This window comes from Microtus oregoni, unplaced genomic scaffold (genome assembly GCF_018167655.1).
Source record: "Microtus oregoni isolate MIOR12 unplaced genomic scaffold, Mior012 000042F_ref0000377, whole genome shotgun sequence".
NCBI classification, from domain to species: Eukaryota; Metazoa; Chordata; class Mammalia; order Rodentia; family Cricetidae; genus Microtus; species Microtus oregoni.
The window spans coordinates 17,910,753-17,929,947 of NW_024543209.1; positions in this window are offsets into that span (position 1 = coordinate 17,910,753).

The following is a 19,195-nucleotide window of genomic DNA, read 5'->3' on the forward strand; positions in this document are numbered from 1 at the left end:
AGGTAGTAATTTAAAAAAGTAAACACATAAAGACATCTTCCAAAGATGATAGCTCTGTGACATAGATGGAAGGGCAGGTACAATAAGGACTGCCAATCTGATGTGTCTACTAAGAAGAAAAAGGGGGTCAGGCTTCAATAGTTTAAATAGGTTCTGTTGGAACGAGAAAAGCGATGGGACCATTACATTGCGAGTGTCCCGTGCCGATGGACCACATAGCCTCTGCTATGAAATACATCACTTAAATAGTGATGGTGCTAATTAGACTTTGGTGGCTAAAACTAGACACCCAAGAAAGCAACTTGAGGGAGGGATAATTTAGCTTACGGTTTCAGAAGCTTTAGTCCATCCTGACCGAGAGGGCATGGTAGAAAAGATGTTTCCTGGCACAATCATGGCAGCCACAGGGTGGAGAGAGAACACCTCCCAGCGTTCTCCCAGCTAAGCTCTAGTCTAAGAGATGGTGCTACTGACACAAGAGCTGATCCTTCCCTCTTAGCTAACCCTCTCTTGAAAAGGTCCCACGGACACACCCAGAGCTGACCTTTACTAATCGTCTAGGAGCTTCTCAGTGTAATCGGTGATGGTCAGGATTAATCTTCACAACTACTGATAGTCAGAATGTATTCTTCAGCTGGAAATGGAAGGTGAAGCGGACCTGAAGTCATAGGGGAAAGATTAAAGAAACTGCCGGTAGAAAAGGGCTCCCTGGGTGGGCCGAGATGTCCTGTAGTAACTGGCGGCTACAATGTAGACAAGCCTTTCAGAATCTGAATTTGGAGTCCATAGACAGAAGATGCATAGCTCCCTTTTCCATGGAACTGGGCCTTCTGGCTCAGGGCTTTTAACTGCCCTATTACTGCATTCAAAAGACAGAAGAGCTCATCTTTCTGCCAGGGCGTCGTGTTTGTCAGTCACTGGAGGAGTTCTTTCCAAGCCTGGGTGATTACAGGGCGGAGATATTTAAAGGGCAGTATTCACAATTTAGATTTGCGGGTGCACCAGCTGACCTTTAAGGCACTTTCCAGCACCTGGGGTTTTATGATTCTCGGTCTATTATGCATCTATGCTGGATGCGTGTGACATTGTTCGAGGCGAACCCTGAGAATGAACAGGAGCGCCGTTTGGAATGTTGACGGTGCTTCCATCTATTCTGTGTTTCAATTTCTGGAAGCCGTCTTTGTCTGGGAGGCAGTTTGGTCGGTGACCTTCTGTAACATTTGGAGCCCAGCCACACTGTCTTTGTTTACTGTAAAGTGCATGGAAAAACCGACTTCCTGACAGTGCTCTGTGGAGTCTAAGGTCAAACCACTCACAGGTGAACAAACACAGTCCGTGCACCTTCAACTTGGCATTTGGCCTCCGTCAAATGGAACTAGGTAGCAAGGTTGGGGACCTGAAAGAGGGGAAAAGTCTGTCCTCTGCCAGCAGCCAGCAATTAGTCCCTTTGTCAGTCAGCTCCATGAAGCACTAATCTTAATTCAGCACCCATGCTAGGGAGGCTGGAAGACAAAGCATAAATTTTGCAGGCCTCTAGCTGTCTACTAGAGAAACACCCATCCTTGATCGACGTCTGTATTTCCCAGGATGGTAATGATACAGCACAGCGTGCCACTGAATATTCAAATCGGCCACGCTCTGTCTTCTACGGGAGGACTTCACAGTGACTGAGGCGGGGTAGCCACTTTTCTGGAGTGTCTATCCTTTTGTCTTTTATCAAGCGCTGCTAATTTTGATTACCATTAAATGCAAGCACTCCTCGTTGTCATAGAGAAAGAACTGTTTTTCTAGCTCAGAAGAGCTTTTAGGGCCTAGACAACAGCCCCTCTTCATTTTCCTTCTTCTAAGTAAAATACACTGACCTAGGTCAGCAGCATGCATGTGTGCATGTGTGCGTGTGTGTGTGTGTGTGTGTGTGTGTGTGTGCATGTGTGTGTGTGTGCATGTGTGTGTGCATGTGTGTGTGTGCGCATGTGTGTGTGTGCATGTGTGTGTGTGAATTAAACAGTTACCTTGATCATACCCTGAGCTGGTTACTCAGTCCCTTTTTTCCCAGATCAGGTGTTCATGTTTGTATATTTATATTATTATATCATTAGAACTTACCTGAACTGGTGGAAACAAATGTAGAAACACTTAAATTTGTCTTTTGCTGTATTTTTAAACAGTATTTCACAATGGATTCTGAGTCTCCAATATCCTAGCTATCCCACATGGCTCTTGAAGCCTGTTTAGAGGTGATCTGCTCTGCTTTCACTAAAATATATCTGGGTATTAGAAGTGCAATTCTTTACTGCTGATGAGAAAGATTATTAACACTTTTTCCCCAGCAATAATATGAGGCAATAACATCCCTTTTCACTTCCAGGGCCAGAGGCAGTATGTCATACTAACCTTCCTTAGCTGTCCAAGAAACGAGATACCTTCGTTAATTTAATATCCCAGTGAGCGAAAACTGTGCGAGAAGGCTGATCCACTCCTGCAGCTTTCCCCTTCGCTCTCTATATGCGTATGTGAATGCTGAAGTTGTCTGTGCACCTATCCCGTTGATAAATGCGGTCTTCCAATTAGGAAGGAGACAAGAACAGAGTATGCCTTTAGCCAAAGCAGGCCACAGCAAGATCAGTCTAGACAGAAAGAAGTGGCTGAGGGGTACAGTTTTGGGTCCAGCAGGAAGCCCCGAGAAACTGAGCAGAGCATGGAGTCTGTTCCTACTGCTTTATGGTCATGATAGCAGCCAACCCACCGAAGCCACTCAGATATCCATGAAATTCATATTATTCTGGGTAGTGACATCACTTCTTTTTATTGCTTTCCTATTATTTAGGGTTTCTATCGCTGTAATTAAGGGAGGTGGGTTTACTTTGGCTCACAGATCACCACCATCCATTACTGAGGGACCTCAGATCAGGAACTCAAGGCAGGAAACTGGAGGCAGGAACTGAAGCAGAAACCTTGAAGAAAAAAACATTGTTTATTAGCTTGCCCCTTGTGGATTACTCAGCCTACTTTCTTATGCGGCTCAGGACCAGCAGCTGAGATGGCAGCTCCCACGATAAGCTGGGCCCTTGCCTGTCAACTAGTAATTAGGTAAATTCACCACAGGCTTGTCTATAGGCCTGATGAGGATATTTTCTCAAGGAAGGTTCTGTCTTCCCACAGTTCTGGAGCTTGTGTTAAGTCGACATAAAACCACCCAGCCCGTTCTTTGTCTTGAAAGACATCTCTAGAGCTGGATTTGTGGTACACATCTGCTGTTTCAGCTCGGGATACTCAGGCAGGAGAACTGTGAGCGTGAGTCCAATCTGGATTACACAGTGAGGACTAAGTTAGCCAAGGCAACACAGCAAAATCTATTCTCAAGATATTAAAGAATAACTGTACCAAGCATTCTCCCAGTAGGAAGTCGGTTTCACTGTCTTTAGTAATCCCAGCTTTGTCCAAACTGTGCTGTTCTCAGAGCTTGCTTTCTGCACGTCACCCTCATTCAGCGCCGGGCATCTTAGAAAAGGATGCACTATGAACCGTGTACTGTGTACCGTAATCCTCATCCTTTCCACCAGCCTTGGCCTTGACTCTTGGATTCATTAACTTTTTTTTTTTTTTTGGTTTTTCCGAGACAGGGTTTCTCTGTAGCTTTGGTGCCCGTCCCGGAACTAGCTCTTGTAGACCAGGCTAGCCTCGAACTCCCAGAGATCTGCCTGCCTCTGTCTCCTGAGTGCTGGGATTAAAGGCGCACGCCATCACTGCCTGGCCAGATTGACTATCTTAGAGGTGGGCTGTTATCTTCCAGGTTATATGGGAGGGGTGGGGGAGGTAAAAGCTTTAGAATGTGGCTCTCCTTGGTCTAGTACCACTTCTCCAAACTAGTTTGTGAAAACCAAGTCTGTCCTTCCAGTCACCTTTGGGTGGATTTATGCTTTGCACCTGCTTCTCTTTTGATTTCATTAAAATAATTTATTTTAAAAGTGCTTTGCTTGTAGGATTGCTATGAGTAGTGAATCTCCAGGGCTTCCTATAGACTCTGGTGTGTAACAAGTGATCACGTACAGTTATCGGTGTTGCCGTTGATAACCTAGCCACCCACCACAGCCTCTCACCAGGCCTGATAGTTTTCACTGCGAACTGGGACGGTGAGGCCCCTTTCCAGGTATTTCTGGAGAAGCCATTTCTCTCTTTCAGCTTTTTCTATAGCACCTCTTCTCTGACCTGCAGCTTTCAGGCACATGTAGACCCATTTATTATTTTTATGAGGAATAAGACTCAGGAATAGTTGCCACTGAAGGCAAGGCAAGCTTAGTGCCAATAGAAAATGTGGTGCTGGCCCTGTGCATGTATTTCCTGAGGGTGGGGCGAGGCTCATAAGCCTTTGTTCTACAGTCCTGAACGAAGCCAGAGAATTTTTTCTTTTGTTACTCACTGAAGGATGTACACAAAGTAGACCAGCTTGCTTAAATAGTTATACAAGTGGATAATACCATTTATTGGTAGCCTGTGCATATGTGGAAATCACGGGCCGGTCTTGGTGATGGGCAAAGAGGTATCCTGAGCATGCAGATGGTGGTTTGGGATGACGCAAATGCAGAAGTTTAGTGGGAGTGCTTGGGAGTAGACTGAGATAAGAAGTGGTGCCTTGTGATGGAAGGGAGAAAAAAATCTGAAATTCAAGGGCCACTTGTAAAGACGGATTCTATCAGACTTTGTAGGGGATGGAGGGGCGTGGAGAGGAACACATGGCTGCTGAGTCTTCCTGGATTGACTCTGCCTTAACAAGATTGAGAGAAGGTTGTCTTTAGAGGGAAAGAAGACAGGGGCAATTGCTATACCTTGAGAACATAACCTGTCTTGCTCCACAGAATTCCAGGGTCTGGAATAACCCTTTACCCAGGGATGCAGAGGAAGGTTGATGTGTACACCGCCAAGGAACCGATGGCCTTTAGTCTGGGTGACTGCGGTCAAGTGATTCAGGAGGTAGACAGCCACCTCACTTACTCACAGTTCTCCCATTCTGATCAGCCAGTGGGATCATATTTTTTTTTCTAAAATGGCATATTTTTTTGCATTTTGAGAGTGTATCCAAATAGGCCACCTGCTTAGTTTTGGGATGAGTGATACAGACCCCGAGGTCATCTTTCTCCTATGTGCGTCCTTTCCAGTGAAGCAGTGGTAGAAGCCACTCAGCACCTCTGCAAAGGGGTATTCTGGGAAGCAGTTGTTGCTTGTCATTTTGCTGCAAAGTAAAAATATCTAAGTGGCTCAAGGGCTTTGTCCAGGGTAAGAAAAACATCATCCCCGTTTGCCAGCGTGAGGTGCCAGCATGTGATACCAGCGTGCAAAACAGAAATGCCTCCTTTGTTTTGAATGATGACTTTTGAGGGAACCTTACTATTGTATGTGTGCCTTTAAATAAGAAGTCACAATTGTTTTATTATTTTGTTAACTAACAAACACTGTCTCCTCTCTTCTCCCTATAAAGGGACAAGGTTTTCTCACTTGGGTGAATACTGCATGCGCCGCTTGCCATAGAAAGGGCGCAGTCTTGGCAAGCCTCTTATTAGTCTAAAAATAAATTATTCACAATGCAGGTTCAGATACAGATTGCAAGGAGAGATAATAGAATTGGTTTTCCAAGCCCGATCATGCTCAGAAGACATGGTATGTGCTTTTCAGGAATCCACTTCAACGGCATCAGCTTTGACGAGCACACACAAGAAATAATATTGCTGCCATCCAGCTTGTGTCTGCGGTACAGCATCCTCCGCTTGTCTTCAAGTACTCACGGTCCCTCTCCATCAGTGTGTATATGGGAAAGTCCACGTTGCTCAAGCATTTCTTCTGCGATGCCGCCCTCCCATTGTTCTTTTAAGGAAATTTCTTCCTGGCAGCGTGAGAGGGGCACTGCCTCCTACCCCCCTTCTGCCTCGGCGGAACAGTTGACCACAGCAGCAGCCGACTCCGGCTCGTCATGTGCTTCCTCATGTGATGTAGGTCTGCGGCACTGTGGAGCAACCGCATTTGAGACTCGGCACTCGTGGACAGACGGGCGTTCAGGGACTGGGGAGTTTTTGGAGGGGGTGGGGAGGCCAATAAACCAAGAAAACGTTAGAAATAAAAGTCGCATCAAGTATGCTGATCTTTGTATTCCTATTTTTGTTTTGAAATTTGATTTTAGCTATTGCTTTTTTTCTGGTTGTGTCTGTATTTTTTTCCCACCCCCACAGGCGCCGAGCTGTGCTGTTTTCTTTCTTTCTTTTTCTTTTTTTTTTTTATTTTTTGAAATTCTGAAGCCAGACCGTCTTCTTCACAGCTCCAGGGCTGCATCATTGTGGACACACCTAGCTTCGCCTGCCCCACCTGCATGGTTCCTGCTGACTCCCGCCTGAGACGGTCCACCGTACACCCAGAACCCCAGAATTGCCTGCCTGCGCCTTGAAGAAGAAGAAGGACCTGCTTCAAGTTCTGGCCATGGTCTTCTCACAGCTGGATGGGGGGTTTTGGAAGACAGGGTGAAGTTGCAGAACACTGGGATGGGATGCTAGGGGCATGCACAGGATTGGGAAGGGGGACTTAGGAATACTATACATCAATGCCCACCGATGCTATGCATATAGGGCAAGGGCAGTCGCAGCCCATGGCTCAGGCGTTCAACTCTGGCTGCTCTCTGGGATTAGTCTGAGCGGACAGCTCAGGCCTGGATGTGGTGGCATTTTCCCAGAGAGCGGAACTGAAGATTGGTGACCCAGGTCTCTGCTGTATCTGCCTGACAGGGCAGAGCCGGAGAAAGGCAGAGAGAAAAGAAGAGGAGAGGCTGACACTAGCTGTCGGGAAATTGCTGCCGGCTCTGCGGTCTTAGTCTAAGGGAGGATGGCATGATGTATATGCCAGCACAGGCATGGAGGAACTGTAAATTGCATCGTGGATGTCCCCGGTACTGTCACTGATGGGCTGGGTGACTATACAGTGTCCCCAGAGAAAATAGCAGCCTTGCGGCATGGATTTAAGTGCATGTGCATGCATGTAGAGACATGAAAGGGAGTGTGTAACACACGCACACACACATACACACACACACACACACGAGAGAGAGAGAGAGAGAGAGAGAGAGAGAGATTGAGAGAGAGAGAGAGAGAGAGAGAGAGAGAGAGTCACTTTGCTGGGTTGGGCTTGATTACAGTCAGTGTTTTCAGCTCCTGCTCAACACCCATTTCCTGGCTAGCCAGAAAGCTTGGCCAGAGCAGCTGTGTGTAGACTTTTCTTTTTTTAATGGCAGCACAAGCCCCTTTAGTTTTAACTCCTTGAAGTTCTGAGTGCTCAGCATTGGGCTAAGACTCACTGTGCGGGTTTTGTTTTCTTCTTCTCCTACAGAACCCTGTAAACACAGCTGTATTCAGTATGGCGGAAAAAATTCTGTCCCTTAAATAGAAATGTGATCGATTTAATCAAAATAAATGTATCCCAGATGACTTTGAGGCCAGCTGGATACCACAGGCTTCAGGGGGGCTAAGCGTTCAGTGGAGACGAATGCGGTGTTAGATTTACGTGCTTTCCATGCTAGGATCAGTGATGCTTTACAAAAGGAAATTTTTTAAGGAAGAGGGAGCATCCTCCTAGCTCTCAGCGAGATGGTGAAGTACATACAGGTGCTGCTGCTGATCACGGGACTGGGGTTTGTAGCTGTCACGGGACTGGAGTTTCCAGAGGTGTGTGACCTGAGGAGGAGCATGGCTGATGTTAGCGGGAAGGAAGCCTGCAGCCTGCTTGCTGCTGTAGGAGGCGGGTGGCCTCTCCCTAGCCTCTGTCATGGCTGGGCGGGGACAAGGAGTTTGGGGATTGATAAGAGTGAGCTGGGTGGACTGAGCTCTGAGCTGGGAGCAGGCAGCTTTCCCAGTTGTCATGGGGTCTCCTCTGGGACGTCTGTCTGGCCTTGTCCACCCACTGTTTGTTAGGAATTCCACAAAGCGGCTCAGTGTGCTGGATTATGTTTGGCCAGCTGTTGGTGCATTCCTGAGGGCGGGGCAGAGTCAGGATCTTATTACTGTACTTCCAAACTGTAGATCTATGTGGAGAGAGAGAGAGAGAGAGAGAGAGAGAGAGAGAGAGAGAGAGAGAGAGGAGGCGAGGGGAGAGGAAAGAAACCAAGCCAGTCTGATAATTCCTTCTCCTTTCTCCAGGTTGTGCTAGAGGGAATTCAGAAGGGCTGTGAAGTGAGAGAAAAGCGAGGGTAAGGGATGGGAACGCGCTGAAAGAGCCCATAAGACAAAGCAGAACTTCAAAGCTGCCGAGCCGAGCAGAATGTCAGCAGCTTGTAATTAGCGGTTCATGGTTGCGTCAGAGACTGTATCTCTCCAAGAATAACTGTGTGATGTGTGGCGTGTGGAAGACAGTCATAACTAAGTTATCAAGCATGGTTCACACCAGGGCAGACGCATGAAGGCATTTTCGGCTTGAAAATCCAGTGTGGTTATGGGGCGCACACCTCACTGGGTGGATTCTGCCTAATCTCTGGCAGAATGATCAGCGTGTAGGAGGGAATGTGTTTGTTTCATGGAATGGTGAACCTGGAAGCATGCAGATTGAGCATGCAAGCTCCGGCGCTGTAAGATTCTGTCCCAAACATCCCCACACTGCACTGCTGGGCTCCTTTCTCCATATATGCCCATCACTTTTGTTTGTGTCTGTGCATGCCGGTGGTGGACAGTCAAAAGTACATGCAAGGACCTATGTATGCCCCATTAGATCCTAAAATCTCTACCAAAGAATTAAAACTCGACTCTGGGTTTAGAGTCTTTTGGTGACCTTAATTTATACCTTGAAGAAGCTTTTGTTGTCTTGAAGCCAAACATCTTGCTAGGGATGCTGCAGGGACAAGTCATACCACTGCCACTGAGAGTTATTGGAGGGTACCTTCACTTCTCTACCCTGTCTCTGGCATCTGGGGGTGCTGGCACGCTCTCGAGCCTCCGTGTAGAGCTGGTGGGAGGAGCTGATTGGCCGGCAGGCTCAGGGTGTTTACTCTTATTTGTTTTCAGTGCTCCTCCACCGCATGCATTTAGGATGTGTATTTGTGTTCATCCTGCACAATTGCTCCTGACCGGCTTTGTTTCTCTGCCCAAAGTGAAGTCAATTTTAGTCCAGCTCTGCCGTTGGTTCTCTGGGCAATATGCACATATGTATTATGTTACCCATGTATGCACTTTGCTGTTTCAAATGTGGCTTAGGGAAAATCGTAGGCAAGGAGAGCCGTGCATATTAAATCAATAGCTTTTTGAATCACATGTAATATAATTTAAATATACTCCCTTTAAGGTTGCCAGAGCCGATGTTGTCTGAGCCCGAGTCAATTCACATCCTTGATTTAGTCAAGGAGTGGAACCTGCCCGATCAGAATGCTGTATTCTGTGCACCCAACAGGGTGGAAGACATTATTTTGTTGGTGTTAGTTCAAACAGCTGGTCATTAATGCAGTCCCCATTTCTGGAGTGAAACGCTGGTGGACATGAATGGCTGTCTGATTAATGCTGCCCCTCGGAGGGTCCTTCACCCAGCCATGCTCGTGCAGAATAATGTAGCGTGATGTGATTGCTCTCTAACGGGATAGTATGTCATTGTGTCACCAAGCAATTGAGGTTATTATGGGGCAGGGCAGACAGACGGGACAGTGGGGTTACTAGACCGTAGCATTTTTAGAAATACAGGCCTGACCTACTTAGAGTTCTTCTGGCAGACAGCTGCACGGTACATGAAGTCTCCTGATAGGCTGAGGCTGTTGCTAGGGGGAATTAGCATGAATTTTTCCACACAGAGACTCAGCGACTGAATGATAAAAGCTGAGTGGAATTAAAGAGATTTGGTTTAGCATTGTACAGATTGATCTGCCTGGGTTCCCCCCGCCCCCCTTTTTCTCAAGTGAAGAGAGAGTGCAAGAATAGAGATTTTTGTTTCTATTTGTTCTTTGACCTTCTCCTTCTCTCCCTCCTATCCTTCATCCCCAAGAGGTAGGAAGGGAAGAAAACAGAACATCTACGAAATTTTGGTGACTCTCTTACTGTTGGGGGTCATTGAAACCATGTTGCAAATGGCAAGATATTCGAGCTCGAGGGCTGCTGGGTGTGCCTTGCAGAAGGGCAGATGATTTTTTTTTTTTTGTCCCCTGTGTAACAAGCTGCTTTGGAGTTGGGTATGCATCTTTCATACACTGTATATTTTATCCTCCCTTTCCCTTTTGGGCTTGAACAAAACATTTACATAAATTCTTTTCTATCCAAACAGATTGAAGCTTGCAATTGCTGGCTTGTTTAAAATAAGATAGACGAGATTCCAGATTTAGACAAGAAAAAAATATATATATATATATATACCACCTTTTTATTATGAAAATATTTTTTTTTCTGGGCTATTTTTGTCTTTTGAAAAGCCCAGTCTGATGTTTATGCTCAGGGGCAGAACTGAACTACTCCCGTCCTACCCCTTTGTTTCCCACTATACAAAAAGCACTGTTTTTTCTTTCTCTCTTCTTTCCTTTCTTTCTGCAGAAGAAAGTGTAGCTGCAGAAAACAGTCTTGAGACTGTTTTTCCATCTTGCTGACATAGGCACTGCGTGTAGAGAGAGCTCACATAATCAATTTTACAACTTGACCCATTTCCCCCTCCCCAGCATCCCCAAGTGTCTGCAGTTTTAATAGATCTTTACAAGAGGAGGACTTTTTAAAATAGACCACTTTAAGATAATCTGAAATTCCATCAGGACAAAAATTAAAGCAATGTGTATTCAAGAAGACTTTGGGTTTTTCTCTTTTAGTAATGGGTTATGGTGTTTGTGCTGAAAATAGTTGTTATCCTGACATTTTTATTTGAAATTAATTTTTTAAGAAAGCACTATGAGCTCCCAAGCAAACAAGGAGCTGAGCTCCATAAGCACTGGAGAGGAGAGAAAGAGACTGTGGTCAGTGTTCCACTGCATAGGTTGGCCATGATATTTAGCTGTGGATTTTCTTTTCCTTTAGGTTTTTTAGGTATTCAGAACTATGTAGATACAGACACTATAATGAAAACAAGCCCAAAACAATTGAGTGGGATCTAATCAAGCAAGCCATTGATTGTCCTCTTAAAGAGAAAATCCATTGAATGTTGTTTCCATTTTAACATGTAAATACTGTGTAGCAGGCTGAGGTGGAGAATGTTGCCCGATGTAGGGATGAATTGTACCCTCACTAGCGAGGCGAGTCCCCACAAGGGCATTAATCATGATGGCTCCAACCTTACAACAGTCTTTCATAATTGAATAAAAGGTCAATTTATTCCTGCTGAATATAAAATATCCTTGTGTCCTCTTCCTTCTAAAATGATGCCATTTTTTTTCTTACAAAATTATTTTAATGATTAAACATTTTGACCTTTCTCCTACCGAATTCACTTTGCTTAAGTCTAAGTAAAAGTATTTCAGTATTTAAACACAAGGATATAGAAATAAGAAATCAATTTCAAAACCAATAACGTAAGTACATATTTTGCATTAACATTCTTTAATTCACAGATGTGTAATTTATAGAGCTGATAGCCCATGTCCAGGTACGCAGTCACAGTAAATGTTTGTTGTTTAATGAAAACATGTATTGGCCACATTGAATTGTTCTGTATAATCTTTCTTGGATGTTTAGGTTGTTAAAATTTTTTCTTACTTTCGTTTTCAACCATTAGTAAAGAGGTAAGCATTCTGGGCCAACAAAAATAAGAGAGCATATTTTTAAATGTAATTTATGCTTACTTAACTTGAGTTAAACTTCACTTCTAGACATTCACTTAGTGTGTGTCGATAGTATTCGCTTCATCCACTGCCATTGATCAGACAGCCAAAGGAACAAGCACACTCACTAACTGCATTGATTATTTATTAGGTGAGCATTTCTTTTCTGCTCTCACATGAAACTGGCTTTTCAAGTTATATGGCCCAACATAGAGCAGTGAACTTAGGGGAAATCAGACAGGTGGCGGTTGGGGTCACCGAGTCCAGTTAGATGCCAAGTAAAATACCTCCCTCAAATATTCTGTACAAACTTTGATGTCACCTAATCCCTGTAGCTTGGGAAAAAGACTAGTGGCTTTACTACCTAGTGCTTGGAGGTGATCCACCTTTCTGATCTCACCAATAAGCTACAGCTCTTTCAAACTGTCTCAACACTTGATGTTGAAGATCTAACAGTAAGTCAGGCTGGGTCTTTGTGAAGTCATGTTAGTATACTCTAGCCCCAAGATATTCAACATCATTTAGATAGCAAGTAGTGTTTCAGAAATCTTAAGTGCCTAGACTGTATGTTAGCTGTCTGCGCCCCCCCCCCCATCTCTCCTGTCTTCCTTTTTCCTGCTTTCTCTTCTTAGATGATCATTGCATACCTTTCTGTTAACCTGTTTCTCCCAAGTCTCTCATCCCTATTTTGTCCATGTGCTAGTTGCAGAGAAGTTGGTTGGTTGATGCATGAATGAATGAGCAGATTAATGGTTAGCCAGTTGCTTAAAAATGAGAAAATTAATGGTTGTTCAGAAGGAAAAATACATAGATGTGTAGTGTCATTGGCTATTTGTGGACATAGTGATGAAGGTCCAAGTAGTTAGGTTTGCTCAACCTGCCTGATGTAGCTAGAAGACAGCAATCGACAGTGTATAAAGGAATGATCCAGACTGCCTTTCAATAAAACTTTATTCTCAGAAACAGGCTATGAGCTGGATTTGGCCTATGCACTATAGACACAGGTATATTGTTACCTATAGTATCTTGAATATATGACTTAGACATGACAAAAATACTCCTCAATATATTTTAAAGAGGGTGAAGATTTGAAAAGTTCACAAAAAATAATAAAAGAAGATTAGTATGATTTATGATCTGAACTCATTATGACAGGAAGGGATGGAACAGTTTATTTTGAAACTCAAGGATTAAAGCAAACCTGATTAGTTTAGTCTTTCTTAAGATGATATTGTTCAAGATGCAAGAAGAAATAGGTTTGGTTTTTTTTTTAACCTTGCAAAATTACTCTGGTGTTGGTTTCCAGAGGGGAAGAGAGAGCACATACTCTGTATTTGTAGAACTGATCGGAAATCTAAAACCTGACAAGAAATGACTCTACAGGGTCTGCAGAAGTGGCTCAGGGGTTTAGAGAGTGTATTGTTTTTGGACAGGACTTGAGTTCAGTGCCCAGCACCCCTGCAGGATAGCGCATAAATACCTGAAGTTCCAACTCCACAGATCTGACAGCCTCCTTCCGGACCCAACGGGCAGCTGCTTAACATGTGCACATATGCACACACAGACACACATATACACATAATTAAAAATAAAAGGAATAACGGGAAATGCCTTCATACAGCCACAACATGGCGCTGCTATCTGTGTACTGTTAAGAAGTGTAAATACTATGTTGGAATGGTTTGTCCTTATCCCTGGAGGTATGACTTGATGCCTGAAATCATAGGCTTCGCAGACGTTGATCTGCAGTGTACTTTCCCCTACAGTTTCATATCTGTATATACATACGCTAAAGCTTCATTTATCAATCTGGCATAGGAAGAAATCAGCGGCAAAGACTCCTGATGAGAGACGGTAATTTAAGTAATGAACTATAATAGAAATGACTTCGAATGTGATGTCTGTGAGTGTGTCTGGTGTATGTGGCTGTCATGCGTGCATGTGTATGTGAAGGCCAGAGGTTGATGTTAGGTGTTTTCCTCTATGGCTCTTCACTTTATTTTGCGAAGACAATCTTTCTCCCTGAATGTGGAGTGTACCAGCTGGGCCAGACTAGAGGTAAATACAGAGGTGCACACTATACTTGAAGGGATTGCATGCTTATTCCCTCTGAATTTTTTAAAGTTGGCTTGTATTTTAGCTAATTCTCTTCAGAGAATGCCCCCGCCCCCAGTGTTTGTAAGGACAAAGACCAAAACAAAAAAGGAGGGGTGGGGAAGATGGGGGGAACAGTGCTCATTCTGTTATCCTAAGGCTATACTTGCATTATTTTCAAATTATGCATTAGGCTTATCTCCTCCAAAACAAAACAAAACAAAGCAAAACAAAAAAAAAAACTTATCTTGGTCCAGTGGCTTTGGAGAAACACGGGTCTGATAGCATTCTTCAGTCTTGAACTGATTTTGTGTCTTGTGACTTCTTTTTTAAAAAAATGCATTTGCTGGCCATCAACCAGCTGACTTCTCTGTTCCTCTCAAGCCTGCTTTCCTTACATCTTTCCAGCACCCAAATGTGGCTTAGACTGTCTTAGACTACAGAATTTCTGCTAAAGCTTTAGTCACCTCTGTGGGATTACACAGACCCCAGGCTGGAAAATTGTGTCTTTCTCTAATACCCAATGGAAGCATCTGTGTGTTCTTAGTGCTCAGATAGTTGTGGAATTAATGGCTGCCATAAATTTGCCCATTCTGCATGTATATCCTAATCATTCATGTTACACATGTCACTTGGACTTTTGCTAAACTATTAATAGTGAATATAAATTAATGATGAGGTTGAATCTATCCCAGAAGTCATGGAAAATGACTTAAAGAGACAGGGGCTTATTCTTTGTCACAGAACCAGGTAAGTGAAAAATACACACGTTTCTTTGCCTTTTTCCAGAGATCAAAAACCACTCATTCCACACTTTAGATAAGAGAGTTGCATGGAGATGAAGGGAGAAAACCATTTTTTAAAAAGCAACAAAAACATGTATTGTTCTAAAAGCAAGATTAATCATTATTGTTTCATGGGAATTTCATAAAACATATGTCTTATTCTGAGGGAGATGTTCTCCATGGAGAAGCTTTTTAAATGAGAAACGTTCTGAAAACAGCAGTTGAATTTGATACTTGGTATTTTAGCTTGTCTTTATATTTTTTTCTTAATAAAAAGAAATCCATTGGTTGTCTAAGAGAAACGTTAGAAAAACGTTGCTTTGATGCTTTTGAGGACTCTTTCTTCCCAGCAAGGCTAAGCGCATTCACAGCAGAGGTGTGGCAGCAGGAGGGGTGGGGTGCAGCTGAATGTCTCTGCTCTCCCTGGGGGCTTTTCCCTTGCTATTGCCAGTGGCTACAAATGGCCACCAACCCCAGGGAAGTGAATGGAACAGCATGCGAGCCAAAGCCTCTTTGTACTCACTGCCAATTGCTAGGTGTGATGGAATATATTGAAAGAAGCTGATACGTAAAAAAAACGGGCATTTAGCTAGAGCCTTTTAGAAATGATCCATTTCTTTCGTTTTCTTTTCAAATATATTTGATGCCATGGCTTTGGACTCTGCCTACCCCTCTTATTATCCAAGCTATTCATCCATCCTACAAAAGACACATGGTAAGGACCAGATAGATGACATAGAGCTTAGCATGTTTTTCCTCCTCTGACTGCTATAGACTCCTGTGTTTTGTCCTTGTTCTGTTACCAGGAGTCCCTGCTTCATCTGCTTTTTCCAGGCCATCGTGTCATTAAAGTTCACAGCACAGAGGCCCCTTGGTTTCAGGGTCCAGTTACAAGCATAAAGAATGCCCGCATTGTTTTGTAAGAATGACGGCTGGCACCTTGAATGTTACTATGTGCTCAGAGCAAAAGATATGAGGGATTTGGAATGTTTTAATTTTAAGGACTCTTTTTACACTGGGTTATTGGAAGAACATTCCACCGAGCTCTGTATATCATTTCAGCAGAAAACTCAGAAATATCAGGAGTGGTGTTTAGTGATCATCAATCTTTACAAGAGTCAATGGACCCTTGCAGAGGCATAGAAACTGTTCTGGTTTGTCTGTTTTGTCTTTTTTAAATAACAGACACAAATCTTAAAACAGAGGAGTCGCATAGTAAAAGGTGACAATTTAAAGCCAACTCAAATGAGGGAGAGTAAGTGGTTTGGAGAGAGTGTGCCTTCTCTTCGTCTGTTCTCCACTGCGTTAGAATTTTGGACCGGATGGTCCTGGATAGTTGTGAGTACGCATTGAGGTGAACAGGGCCCACTGTGTTTCCAGGCACTCCTTTGGGATTACTCTCAAGCACCTGTACAGATAGAATGGTAGGTGTAGTAGAAAGCCGTGTTTTCATAGCAATGCTTACTTTAAATCAGTGTTTCACACTGGAAACTTGACATGCTGTATCATATACCCAATCCATAAAGGCGAACTAATCCTATCTTCTTTAAATCTGTCCGTAATACCGCAAGAACCTTTAAAAATTTGTATTTTATAGGCACCGTAGCCAGGTATGACTGTTGGTTGCCCCTCTTCTTTGGAAGCTTGCTTGATAAATTTTGATACCATAAAAGCTAGTTTATAGAGAGACACTTAGGTCAATTCCAGCTCAGACATTATAGGCTCTGTTTTCTGAAGTGCATAGTGTCGTCAGCCACAAAGTCTTACTTTCCACCTCTTGGATGTAACCAAGGGCAAGAGCAATAGGTTGTACATTTAGGGAGTCTCTTCCACTGCCCTGGCTAACAACTCAAGTGGGGGTTTCCCATGTTTGATATTGGGAATTTTGTTAGTTGGTCTTTGGTGCTTGGAGACAGGGCCATCAGCAAGATGGGAAAAGTTTATTCAAACTATATATGTATATTTATGGACATGCCAAAGTAGACAGAGAAAAGTCCATGAGGCCTCAACCCTACATAAAGAACTGTAGCCAGCTCGGAAAACTGGGAACAGAAGTGGTCTTCCTCAAGGAGAAGGTGTCAGTTCGTTGTCCAGTGCCTGGAGAATATACACACAAGCAAACTTATGTGGACCAAACAGTTTATATTTAGGAATACATATAAGCATGGGTAACAATTAGTGTGTAACGAGGCCACAAATTTGAAGGAGAGTGTGAAGGAGTATTTGGGGGGGGGGGTTGGAGGAAGGAAATGGAAGGAATAAATGTAATAATAATTTCAAAAGTAGAAAAAAAACTTGAAAAAATGATGAGTAGTATCTCCGTAGAACTTAGTTGTGCAAGGAAAGGTCCAGAGTAGATGGTAGATTGTATCTGTGTCCACATTTGTCTCTTTCCCTCTTTCTTTCTTTCTTTCTTTCTTTTTCTTTCTTTTCCTTCCTTCCTTCCTTTCTTCCTATATTTTAAATTTGGCACTGAGCACTAATGACTTATAGAGAGAAAATATCCATATTGCATCTATTTTTCAAGCCATTCTATACCTATATAGATAGCATGGGCAACCAACTGATACACTCTTTTCTGTGGAAGACCCCCTCTCCCATCCCCAGCTTTCCTCAATTGGCTATACTTTTTTTGGGTTTACTGGATTCCCCTCATGAACTACTTGAAAGGAGGTTTCTTATACATGGAACTGGGGTTTTGTTAGATCATCTATAGCTATTAATGGATATATATATATATATAATATATATATCACATGTGATGTTAGGTAAATATAAAGTAATATTCTTTATGGCCTTTTCAAACTTATTTAATGTTAATATTTAATGTTATTTACCCATCATTTGTCCCTCTTCTTCTGTATTGTCCCTCTTTCCCCCATTAAAGACCCACCTTTCCCTTTCCATTCCCTTCCTCCCCTGGATCCTGCATTTCCCCCTCTATAGAGCTCCTTCAAACATCTATGGTTCCTGTTTACTTTCTTAGTTTCTGCAGTTACTCACATCTGAGAATCTGGAACTAGGAGTGATAGATGAGAGAGAACAGGCAACATTTATCTTTCTGGGTCTGTTCCCTCACTCAATACACTTTTTCCCACATCTATCCATTTACCTGAAAATGTAGTGATTTCAATTTTTTTTACAGTTGAATAGTATTCTATTTTGTATCTGGACCATATTTTGGCTACTTGTCTGTCAGCTGAAAGACATTTAGGTTGTTTCCGTAAATAGAGTGGTGATGAACGTGGCATCCTATAGTTTTGGAGATTCTGTATTTTTGAAGCTGTGACCCAAAGTCTCTCTTTGCTCAGTCATGGTCAATGGAGTGTCATGAACTTAGAAAGGGTTTCTAAATGGACTAATGACATCACAATTGAAGAACTGTTACCCTGGAAATAGTTCTCCAGGATAGTACCCTGGAGTAGGAAGAAAAGTCACAAGTTTTGAAATCTACCAGATGTCTCCATGCTTTTGTTTCTGGAATATCATATTGGATATACTTATCTTGACCCTGTATTTATACTGGGGGATTTGGATGTAAACAAAAATTTAATTATGCAGCGAACATACACAAGAGAACAGAAGTTTAGACTACGTGTTGTCTAATGTTGTAACCATTTGTCCAGTTGAGGCTACTGGCTGCTGTGGACTGGGAAAACTGCCGTACAAATGGAGATGTTCAATAAAGATAAAACTCACTTCAGAGTTTACCTACTTACCACGATAAAGGAAATGTGAAGTGATACAGTTTATCAAGTTAAACATTGATGACAGTATTAAAAGCGGTGAATGTTACATTAATTTTTGTGTATTAAAGCTTATAATTTTTAGAACTAATACTTATTTTATTCTGATTTATTTTATTTCCTTTTAAGACAGTCTCATATAGCCCAAACTGGCCTTGAACTCACAATAGTAACCAATGGCAGTCAATGGTAACCTTGAACTTCCAAGCCTCTCTTTCCTTTTGCCATGTGAGTGCTGGAATTATGTGTGCGTGCAGATACAGACACACCTTGTTTCATGTTGAGACTTGAACCCAGGGCTTCATGGGTGCCGGACAAACACTGTATCAACGAGCTATATCCATGACTCCTTTTTGCTTTTGCTATAAAATGTGACATGTAGATAGTTTGAAATGATACATATGGCTTATATTCCATTTCTATTGGACACTGCTCCTTAATAATAAAACGTTATCATTTTTTATGTGGAAGCTGTCACTGTCTCAGGAGTCATGAGTACCACTGTGGATAAGGACACCGAGGGAATGTGATGAGCACGGGGAAGGACAGGGTTCTCTGAAACCACTGTTAGGATTGACCGTGCACAAGTCTCTTCTGGATGCTGTTAGGTTTTTCTGGAATATTCAGAAGAAATTGAGAAACAATGACTGTTCCAACAGAATAGGCACAGGGCTGTTAGAGCATCATAAACAAAGCATGCTTATTGCGCGTGCGTGCGTGCACACACACACACACACACAGAGACAAACAGAGGGAGAGAGAGGGAGAGAGAGGAGAGAGAGAGAGAGAGAGAGAGAGAGGACCATTCATGGAACTGACCCAGAATG